At 35.6% G+C, this 11,595-nt stretch overlaps 1 pseudogene; it reads right to left on the minus strand.

Annotated features, from left to right (window-relative positions):
- Positions 1-1,318: 1,318 nt before the first annotated feature.
- Positions 1,319-10,583, minus strand: LOC112092352 (annotated as a pseudogene).
- Positions 10,584-11,595: the final 1,012 nt, after the last annotated feature.

Below are 11,595 nucleotides of genomic sequence, written 5' to 3' on the forward strand. Positions count from 1 at the left end.
GTGTTCGTATGTGCAAAGTACATATCAGGTGTTGAAGTTATAATGTTGAAGTTATAAGAGAGTTGCGAAATATAAATGATATGTGTTATATATTGTATGTTGATTCTCTAAACTATATATATCACTACAATAAAAAGGTTTATTAGCGACGATATAGCTTGATTATTTTATTCATTTTATGTCCTAAAAACACAGTATCTTTATAATATTACGAAGAACACATAAAACAAAATTGATTTTTCCGAGTAATACATGGTACTAAGGTGATTATTATCCTTCAATCTAACAATTTTAATCACTTTATATCGAAGCATTGAAACACAATAAATGGCATATATTTACTATAATTATAAGTCTTGCCAACCCAACGTCGTGGTTTTTCCATCAATCATCAATCTAATATTAATGAGTTAGCCCCTTTAATTACTACTGTATTGACAACTACGATGGGCTCATGAAACCAAGAACAAAGCATTCCAACCTTGACTGCTAATCTAATTTCTACTCAAATTTAATGCGTATGGCCCTGATTTGGTGGAGGAAAATCATGGGGAAAAAAAAATCTAATCTCCTAGAAGAGAATAATAAAAGCTTATCAACATTCAAAGTCTCGTTATTTGAGTTTTTAAAGCGTTAAAATAACATGAAAAGAGCTATACGGCTCCGCATCACTTCCAAAACACCACATGTGAATGCCAAGCAATTGCAACATTTTTTTTTAATAAAAGCGGGATCCACGTTCAAGTGTGACGGAACCACTTTTTTCCTTCCCATTATTTCCCACGCGCTCACAGGTTGTTCCCCTTGTTTTATGATTATGCTTTGGAGGAATGTTAAAAAATAAAAAAGTGAAAACAATTGTATATTTTTTGATAAAAGGATAACATTTACTTTATTAAAACAAAGATAACATTTAGTTGTACTTTTTATTTATAATAAATACTTAATTTTACTTTCAAAATATGTTTAAAAAGTTATACGGAAAATCTCATTTTAATACTCTATGTTATTTAAACATTGTGGACGCGTTTGAAACTCGTTTTAAAATAATTTTATTTTCTGTATGAAAACGAAAACGTTTTCATTTTCAGGCAGGAATCATTTCTAAAAATGTGTTTAGAAGTTTTATTCAAAAATTATTTTTAGTCTAAAAAAAATTAAAACGGGGTTTGGTGTTTCATTTTAAAAAACACGTAATATTATTTAAAATAATAATATATTAAACTCCTCCTCAGGCCCCCTTTCAAATTGTGTCGTTTCATCTCAAAATTGTCGTTTCATCAACTTATTGTCGTTTTCTCCAGCGAACTCTTCTCCTTCAATGGATTTCTTCAAGTCCGTCTTCACCGATGAATCCTTCGAACCCTCTGACTCCGATGAGCCCCAATACGACAACACTCCCGCCTACCGCAAGGATCTCGACGAGTTTGGCACCTTTGTATGCAGTCCTCCCCACGCCTCCAACGGCGGCTGCATGAAGACGGCGCCCACTCGCGTCTCTTTCGTTTGCAGTCCTCCCCTCGCCTCCGACGGCGGCTGCATGAAGACGGCGCCCACTCGTGTCTCTTTCGTTTGAAGTCCTCCCCTCACCTCCAACGGCGGCTGCACGAAGACGGCACCCACTCGCGTCTCTTTCGTTTGCAGTCCTCCCCTCACCTCCGACGGCGGCTGCACGAAGACGACGCCCACTCGCGTCTGTTCTGTTTGTGTAATGTTATTAGCAAATCAAAATGGAGAAAAGGGAAGAGAAGAGAACGGTGGGGAGAAGAATGAAGGAAAGAAAAATAACCCAGAGAAAATGAAAATGGAGAAAAGAAAAACGAGTTGAGTTTGTTTTCAGCAATGCCTCAGATTTTAGGAGAAAGACAAAAACGTTTTTGTTTTTGATTTCTATACGTTGCTACCCCAAACACGATTCTCACATTGTTTTCATTTTTTTCTTGAAAAAAGTGAAAAACGTTTTTGAAAATGGAAACAAACACACCCATAGATTCTCTATGTTTTACATAGATTATCGGCATCTTATAGGAAAATATTTTCAAAAAGGTTTTAAATAAAAAATATGAGACAACATTATAAGACCAAAAGCAATAATATATCAACACACGCTCTGTAGTTATAAAAAGAAAATACTTCATAAATGGTCTTGGCAAATTGGTCAAAATATATATGTATATATATATATATATATCATTCACTTTGTTGATCTCAACCGTAAGTGAAATGCGAAAAGTTAATATTCAACAACCTTGTTAGTAAATTCTCGTTCTTATTCACAAATGACCATCTCCGTTGCATTAATTGTAATTTTTCTTTTTTAACATCGCTATAAAGCAAAAAATTACTATGTTGGACTCGAATGCCTTCTCTTCTCGCACACTAAAATGTCGGTCCCACTTTTATTAAAGAAAATGTTGCAATGGCCTTGCCTTTACACCTGGAGCTTTGCAAGTGAAGCGGAGTTGAGCGGAGTTGTTTCTCTCCGGGGCCAAATATCATTTCGGATTAATAATATATTTGTCATGGGCTTTCTTGAAAAATAATTAATTTTAAGTTCAATAATTGTCCGCATGCCAATTTATTTTCTTTTCTGTAAAACATATATAAAGCTTCGTTCATGCATCTTAGTCAGACTAGTATGGGGCACATGCCTTAGGCCGTCTGACAGGTTACATTTTCTTTTTTTCAAAGTTTATGACAAATACATACAATCATTTCCGAAGAACCAACTTTCGATCAATATTAGAAAATAATAAATAAAAAAAACATGTATTACAAATTTTAGTCTTCAAACATGTATAATTTGTAATAAAAATATAGATGAAATTACATAATTACAATTAGAAAAAAAAAACTATTTTAGTAAACAAGTAGATGTACAACTTTTTCATTTTGGTTATTTTTTCATTATCTCCATGGAAAATTATTTTTGCTTTCTAGCTCCTTCGTAATTCTGGAAGAGTGATAAGCTATTTTAATAGAAGAGAAAAGTTGACGCAAAATGGAGAAGATTAAACATAAGAAATACTCAACGGAGAAGTGATTCCAAGTGATATATATTTCTCAATGGTTGCATGTGTCACTTATTTTTTCTTTCATTTTCTTTTCCCCTTTTAGGTTTGTGAATTTATGGAATATTATTGGGTGTGGTATAGTGTCTCATGCTTTTGAGTTTTGCTTTGCTAGTTTTGCCTTTGACAATGTGCTTCTTCGAAGTTGGAATTAAACATATAGATTAAACGATATAAAACATGATATGACACACAAACACAAACAAACTGTTTGAGAGAAAAGCAACAGGACTTCATGAAGTTCATGTTCTTGTGTGTGTGCGCGCGCTCTTATATGAGTACTTTGTCCTAATGTAGAACTTTTTTGAGTAAAATAAAAAATGTAGAACATTTGATTCATAAGTTCTGAAGGAATTCAGAGCACATATAGTTGTAGGTGAAAGCATTTTTATGTTATGAGATGTGGAACCTAATTGCGTTTGCTTCGCAAGGAAAAGCATGCAAGAAAAAAGAGGAAGAAATTTGTGTAGTACCGCGGCTCCGACCAGTGAGTGTTGCCGCACCAGAAGGCAACATACATGGTTCTATGAGCGCACTGCTAAATCGTCCCCGTACTGCCACGGCACCAAGAATAGGCGCCATGGCACCAGCGAGCACATTATGTACGTTTCAAATTAGTAGCACCGCGGTACTGAGAAGGTAGTGCCGCGGCACGGTCGCAGGCAGGTGATCTTAAGGTCAGTTTTATGTGACTTTTAAGGACTTTTATAGGTTTTTCTTGTACTCTATAAATACCTAATGTTATGGGGACTTAGTATGACAAATTTTCATAGAGAAAATTGGAGTGTGAGACTAGGAAACATCTTTTGAGTGTGAGAGAAACATAAAGTGAGATTGAGTGCTTTTCTCTGTAAAGAATTTTTTCAACTGATTAGCGGGACGGTAGAAACATGACATAGTCAAATTGGTTAACCTCTATAAAATTTTTGGTGTGAATTTTACTTTTAGTTTTTGATCGTTATTTTTAGTTCTCTGTTATTTGCTTTGGTTTTAGACAAATTTTTCCAACATTCTACAGTGCTCAAAACAAAAGGTAAAAATGCGAGGCACAACTATAAAATCTTGGATATCGTTCCATGAAGCAAATACGTAAATACGTTCTAACAATAACACGATTTAGTTGCTAATAGACATTTTCACCTTTATAATAATAACAATTTTAATATTTGTATAACACTTGTATTTAGCTTCTCGTTAAGAAAAATACTAAAAGAAAGTAATAAGTGGATCTAATCAATATATAGCACGAACTGCATCCTTGATAATACACAAACTTTTACAATCTGTTGACTATTTTCAATATGAATATATATCTGATTCTTAGAAACGTTACTAATACGATCGTAGCCCCTAAATAAAGACAATGTATAAATTTAGTCCTGAACTTTTTATTTCGTTAAATTAGTTCTTGAACTTTAATTCTCTCACTATTTTCATTTATTGACATAAAACTGACAAAAGATTTAAAAATTATAGAGAAAAAATCAAGGCCAACTAGGAAATCCAGCTAGGTTCGCACCCCTATAACAAACCCTCATCATCTATCCACTTTCCAATTTCAAATTAGGCATATAATGCTATTTATGTGATTTAGTTCTATAGACTTAAGTCTTGTTCATTTCGTAACTCAAGTTATATTACTATAAATTTATTTTCTCTTACAAAAATTTAAATTCAACTTTTTTACTACAGTACTTTTCTCTCACAAGCATAACTCAAATCATGACTTAAGTTATGTAAATGAACATATCCTTAAATTTATTTTTCTATTGAAGATTTAAATTTAATTATTGATTTCAAATTAATTGTATTGCAAAACAATTGGAAAACATTTAATTAGTTTTTTGTTAAAGTAAATTGTTAATTACCAGTTTACCATGCTGCTATATGTGGCGGCAAGAATATGCTGATATTCTTATATATGTACATGAACACAATACTAAGAAGTTATAAACTTAATTAAGTAGAAAAGAAAGAAAACCTAAAGGATAAAAGGTAAGGATAAAGTACAATAAATTTAAAATAAAATAAAAGGAATAACGACATTGAAATCACGGTGAAGAACACATTGTTCCGATTCTTCATGCAAGTAGAGAAGTGCAGACGCAAGACCCTAATAAATATACAGATATAGCAAAGCATCCCCTATAGGTAATGGTATTCGGGAATTGATATGCAACTTGCACATGGGTTAATGATTAAGACCACGAAAGGTCTTTTTTTTTTTTTTTTTTTTTAACCAACGTTAGCTCAAATTTATAAAAACAATGTAAATTTAAAAAATCACTTTTGATAAAACTTTATTAATAAAAAAATATAAAAATATCACTCTAAAATTATCATCTTTATATTTATATCACGGCATAAATTTTAACTTAATTCATTAAAAAAATATCCTGATAGGAATCAAAAATATCCTATCAGATTGTTTTTTTCTCAACAAAGATGACAAGACATCTCCAGCCCCGGTTTCAAAGAGTATTCTAATAAAAAATAAAATTATTCCTATTATTTTCCTTCCGACGAAATTTTTTGTTTCTGAAACAAATGGAACAAGAAAAAAATTCCAACTGTAGTTTTGAATGGGAAGTTTGATTTTTTTTTTTTTTTCTTTTCCTGCGATTAGATGGGCTTCTGTTAAATTTTCTTTTTCCCATTTAGCCGCTCTGAACTTTGAATAACTTTTGGTTGTTATTTAGAAGAATACATTTCTCTGAAATTTGGATGTGCTTATTATATTATATTAGTAATTTCAAATCTCTTCCATCTTCAGGAAGTATGTGTTTTGAATCTCTCAAACCTTTTTTTCTTCATTTATGCAGTTTTATTTATTTCTGAAGAGGGATGCTCTGTCCAAATTAAAAATTTATATTTTCTTGTAGTTTTAATTATCTGTAGGATTCGATATGAGTAATTTTGTTGATGGAATTTAGGTAATAATACAACAAACAGGAATATGTATAAATAAATAAAAGGGTCCACTAGCTAAATACATAGAAGTGAACAAAATTATAACAAGAATTTTGCATGTGAATTAGTTTGGTTTTCTTATTGAAAGAATATTGAGTAATTTGGAAAACAATCTGTATATTGAAGATTGATGACATACAAAGAAGAAAGCAAGTATCTATATAGTACATCAGCTAGCCTATTCTAGGACACTATAACTAATGAATCAATTACAATCAATCAAAAGTCAAAGACGTGTATATTAAGCAGATGTCATATTCTTTCCCGTAATCCTCCTCCTCAAGTTGGAGCGTGTATGTTAAGGAAGCCAAACTTGCTGAGAAGAGAATGAAAAACTGATGAATTGAGTGGTTTGGTGAACAAGTCGGCAAGCTGATGGAACATGGGCAGTCACTATGGCACCTGACTGAATTTGTTCCCGAACAACATGGCAATCGATCTCTATGTGCTTGGTACGTTCGTGATAAACTGGATTTGCAGCAATGTGGAGTGCTGCTTCACTGTCGCAAAATAATTTGACTGGTTGTGAATGCTTCACCTGCAAGTCATCCAACAAGTATTTAAGCCATCTTATCTCACACGTAATCGAGGCCATAGCTCGATATTCTGACTCGGCTGAAGATCTTGATATCGTTGTTTGTTTCTTGGTCTTCCATGAAATAATCGCTCCTCCGAGGAAGATACAATAACCAGTAATAGACCATCTTGTGATTGAACATCGAGCCCAATCTGCGTCACAAAATCCCTTTAGTAGCAAGTTTCCTTTGGCTGGAAAGTACAATCCTTGCCCAGGTGCACCTTTAAGATATCTCAAAAGGTGATGAACAGCATCTAAATGGGGTTTTCTTGGCTCTTGCATAAACTGGCTTAGAATGTGAACTGAATAAGTTATCTCTGGCCTTGTAATAGTAAGATAAATAAGTCGACCCACCAATCTTCTATAAGTGGATGGATTCTTTAATGGTTCTCCCACTGTCGGTAGAAGCTTAAGGTTTTCTTCCATAGGCGTCGACAATGGTTTGGCCCCAAGCAAGCCTGCTTCATCTAAAATGTCAAGTGTGTACTTTCGTTGTGATATGGAAATGCCACTAGTAGAACGAGCAACTTCAACACCAAGAAAATATCGCAATTGGCCAAGGTCCTTGATGCAAAATTTGGTATGGAGAAATTTCTTAAGAGCAACAATTGCACCATCATCGTTGCCGGTTATGATCATGTCATCTACATAGATGAGCACGGCTGTGAAAGAATTACCAAAGATCTTGGTGAAAAGTGAATAGTCTGCCCTCGATTGATGAAAGCCATCTTGCTGAATAGCAGTAGAAAATTTTTGAAACCAACTACGAGAGGCTTGTTTAAGTCCGTATAAAGACTTATTGAGTCGACACACAAGAGAATTCTCCCCCTGTCGATGAAGACCAGGTGGCATTTGCATATAGACTTCTTCGAGTAAATCTCCATGAAGGAAAGCATTTTGAACGTCCATTTGGTAAAGGGACCAATTTCGAACAGCAGCTATAGCGAGTAAACAACGAACTGTAGTTAACTTGGCCACAGGAGCAAATGTTTCTTTATAATCAATCCCTTCGCGTTGAGTGAAGCCTTTTGCCACCAACTAAGCTTTGTATCTTTCAACTGTGCCATCGGAGTTATACTTAATCTTGTACACCCATTTGCATCCGATTGGACGATGTCCATATGGGAGGGGTGTAATTGTCCAAGTCTGATTTTGTTCAAGAGCTTGTAGTTCTACGGCCATGGCTTTTTGCCATTTTGGATCCAACGCTGCCTGCTCATAAGTTACAGGTTCCACAAGAGTAGTGACAGTGCAAACAAAATTCTGATATTTGGGTGAGAGTTGTGCTTAAGAAATGTACCGATGTAAAGGATGACGCGTGCCTGTCGAGGAAGAAGATTGACTGGAAGCAACCTTGGTCATATGATAAAGGTGAAAATCTCGGAGTTTGATGCTTGGTTGTTTGACACGTTCAGAACGACGAGAAATAGGAGGCAGAGATGGAACATCAGTGTCATGATTAACTGTATGCTCGTTTGAAGCGGACATAAGTGATGGAGATGAAGATGGACTGTCAATAAGTGGTTCTGTTGTGTCTATGGTAAGCAAGTCATCTGAAGTGTGTGATAAAGGAAGGACAACCTCATCATTTTGTTCTTCTTGTGGATTAGTATGAAACGAAATGATATGCTCGTGAAACACAATATCTCGGGATGTGAAGAATTTATTAGTTGCAAGATCATAAACTCGATAACCTTTTTGACCAAGGGGATAACCAATAAATATGCATCGACGAGCTCTTTGATCGAATTTATGTGTGGGTGGGAGGTTGGTAGCATAACAAAGGCATCCAAAAGTGCGAAGATGATTATATGTAGGTAACTTGTTGTGGAGAACTTGGTATGGTGATTTATTAGAAAGAAGAGGTGTTGGTAAATGATTGATTAGATAGCATGTCGTTTGGACGCTCTCCCCCCAAAATTTTAATGGCAAGTTTGCTTGGAAACGAAGGGCCCTTCCTACATTTAAAAGATGTCGATGTTTTCTTTCGACCACCCCATTTTGTTGGGGAGTTGAAGTGGATGAACGATAGTAATTAATTCCCTTGGCATCAAAATAATCTTTCATTGAAAAAATTTCAGTACCATTATCTGTTTGAAGAGTTTTAATTCGACTATCAAACTGTGTCTCCACCCAAGAAATAAATGAGTTCAATATTCCTTGTGTTTCAGATTTGAAACTCATGAGATGTATCCAGGTATATCGAGTAAAATCATCAACAATTGTTAAGAAATAACTAGCCCCAGAAGTGGATTTTATTCGATGTGGTCCCCAAATATCACAATGTATCAAATCAAAAGGTGCTTGTGAGGAAATGGAACTAGACGGAAAAGATAAGCGAGTTTGTTTAGCTAAAGGACAAATTTCACAAACATGATTCGAATCAAAATAAATTGCAGGATTACTTTTGTTGAGAACTTGAAGGGGACGGGACGATGGATGCCCAAGACGTTGATGCCAAAGATTCGAATGCTTTCTGATGGAGTAGGCAAAGGCTGGATTTTGGGCTTGTGTTAAGTAGTAGAGACCATTATCTTGCTTACCCAGGCCAATCGTCTTCCTCGTAGCAGCGTCCTGCACAACACAAAAATCAGAAAAGAATGTCACTAGACAGTTTAATCCTTGTGTCAATTTACTAACTGATAGTAAATTAACTCGAAATTGCGGGACTTTAAGAACTTCATCAAGTTTAATATGGGGCGTAATTTGTAATGAGCCAATTGACTCAATACGCATCTGGCCACCATTTGGAAGGCTAATGGTGGTTGTTGCAGGCAAAACTTTCGAGTCTAGTAACTTGGCAGAGGAAGTTACATGGTCCGTAGCCCCACTATCAATGATCCAACACAAATTTGATTGTGAGGTATCTGTAATATTTTCGGATAAAGGCATGATGGTACCTGCGACATTGACAAAGTGTTGTGAGTTACCATCAATGTTGGCTTTTCGTAGCATTGTCATTAATTGATTGTATTCCTCGGTGGTGAATTTTAGCACATCATCTGTTGAAAAAGATTTTGCTCCTGTTTCCAAACTTTTGTTTGTCTCCACGTTCACGTTGTTTGCATTTGAGCGGGACTGGTTGGGAGGCTTCACGTTCTTCCCATGAAGTTTGTGGCCTTTTAAAAAGCCATGTAGATAAAAGCACTTCTCAATACTGTGATTATCACGATCACAGTAAGAGCAGTGTAAGGGCATCCTCTGCCTTTGAGTCGTCTTGTTATTCCGATCCGCAAGCATGGTATGATGGTTCATGTTCCCACGATTAAGAGAGACTTCGGCCTGCTTTTCTTGTTGAAGGATGAGGGAATGAATCCGACGTGTATCAGGCAAAGGTTGCATCAATAAGATTTGTCCACGAACAACAGCATAATTTCATTCAATCCAATGAGGAATTGCATGACTTTTTCTTTTTCTTCCCTTTTTCTGAGTTTCTCCAATCCACCACATGTGCAGGATATCGGCTCATGATAAGACGAGAGTTCATCCCAAAGAGCTTTAAGTTTTATGTAGTAGATTGAGATTGACTGCTGCCCCTGTCTATGTTGTATAATATCTCGTTGGATTTGAAAAATTCTTGAATCGTTTCCTTGTGAGAAACACTCTTGTAGGTCCGACCAGATTTCCGCAGCAGTTTCACCATAAATCACGCTGCTCGCTATATTTGGATGAATGGAATTCAATAGCCATGAGATTACCATGTCATTGCATCGCTGCCGAGAAGGAAAATTGTCATCTGTAGGAGAAGGTGGCTTGACAGAACCTGTGATGAATCCAATCTTGTTTTCGGCACTTAAACTGATTTGCATAGCTCGACTCCACGTGCCGTAGTTGTCTTTGTCAAGTACTTTGGACACAAGCACCATGCCCGGATGGTCCGAATGGTGCAGAGAATAAGGATATGTGGCTTCTACGATTGCCTTATTCATTGTCGATCCCATTGTGCTGCTGTCTTTGTCTGCCATGGCGGCTGTGACAAGGAATCAAGTTGCGGAAGCATCTATAGGATTTCAGAGTTACCAGGTTTGGTGCTCTGATACCATGAAAGAATATTGAATAATTTGGAAAACAATCTGTATATTGAAAATTGATGACATACAAAGAAGAAAGCAAGTATCTATATAGTACATCTGCTAGCCTATTCTAGGAAACTATAACTAATGAATCAATTACAATCAATCAAAAGTCAAAGACGTATATATTAAGCAGATGTCATATTCTTTCCCGTAATACTTATGGATCAATTCCTGGATGGGGGTTGCTTCTTTTAAATGTTTTGGATTATGAAATTAAGTTTGGCTGAATCTTATAAGAAAAATATGTAGCTAAATGGTAAATTATTTCTTATCAGTAAGCAGAAATGACAAGCTTCTAGAATCTGCCGGAGGATGCAGTGTAGGACATCTTTTTGCGGCTCCCTGCCGACTCTTTGGTACTATTCAAGCACGTTAGCAAGTATTGGTACGCTCGTATTTGTTCCCTAATCAAAGACCCACTATTTGTTTCCAAGAATCTCCAAAATTTCAAGCACAAGTCCTCTTCATCCTTAATTATCCGTCGCCCTTGACCCCCTAAAGGCCAGCAAACAAAAACTGCTATGAACAAAGATTCTCATTGCTTATACTCTTCATTGATGATGGTGACAATGATCACTGCGGTTCTTTAATTGAGGATGTCAGTTTTCCGCTTCGTGGGCTTGGACGGTACATGTAGTATGATTGGCGGGTTCAGTGCCATTGTGATGGGATCATTTGCACATAATTTCTCATATGTCGATTCTTAAAGTGTAATTCATATGAGTTTTTCACTCGAATTGCACTCAAAATAATCGTACCCAATAATTTAAAAAACTTTTAATCTTTGATTTTTTTGAAATCACATTTAACTTATCATAGGATTGTGATAAGAATGAGAAACCACACACTATGAGTGGACTAGAAATTTATTAAGAGCGTTACAAATAAGAAATTTCACACC

Source organism: Morus notabilis, unplaced genomic scaffold (genome assembly GCF_000414095.1).
Source record: "Morus notabilis unplaced genomic scaffold, ASM41409v2 Scaffold1245, whole genome shotgun sequence".
NCBI lineage: Eukaryota > Viridiplantae > Streptophyta > Magnoliopsida > Rosales > Moraceae > Morus > Morus notabilis.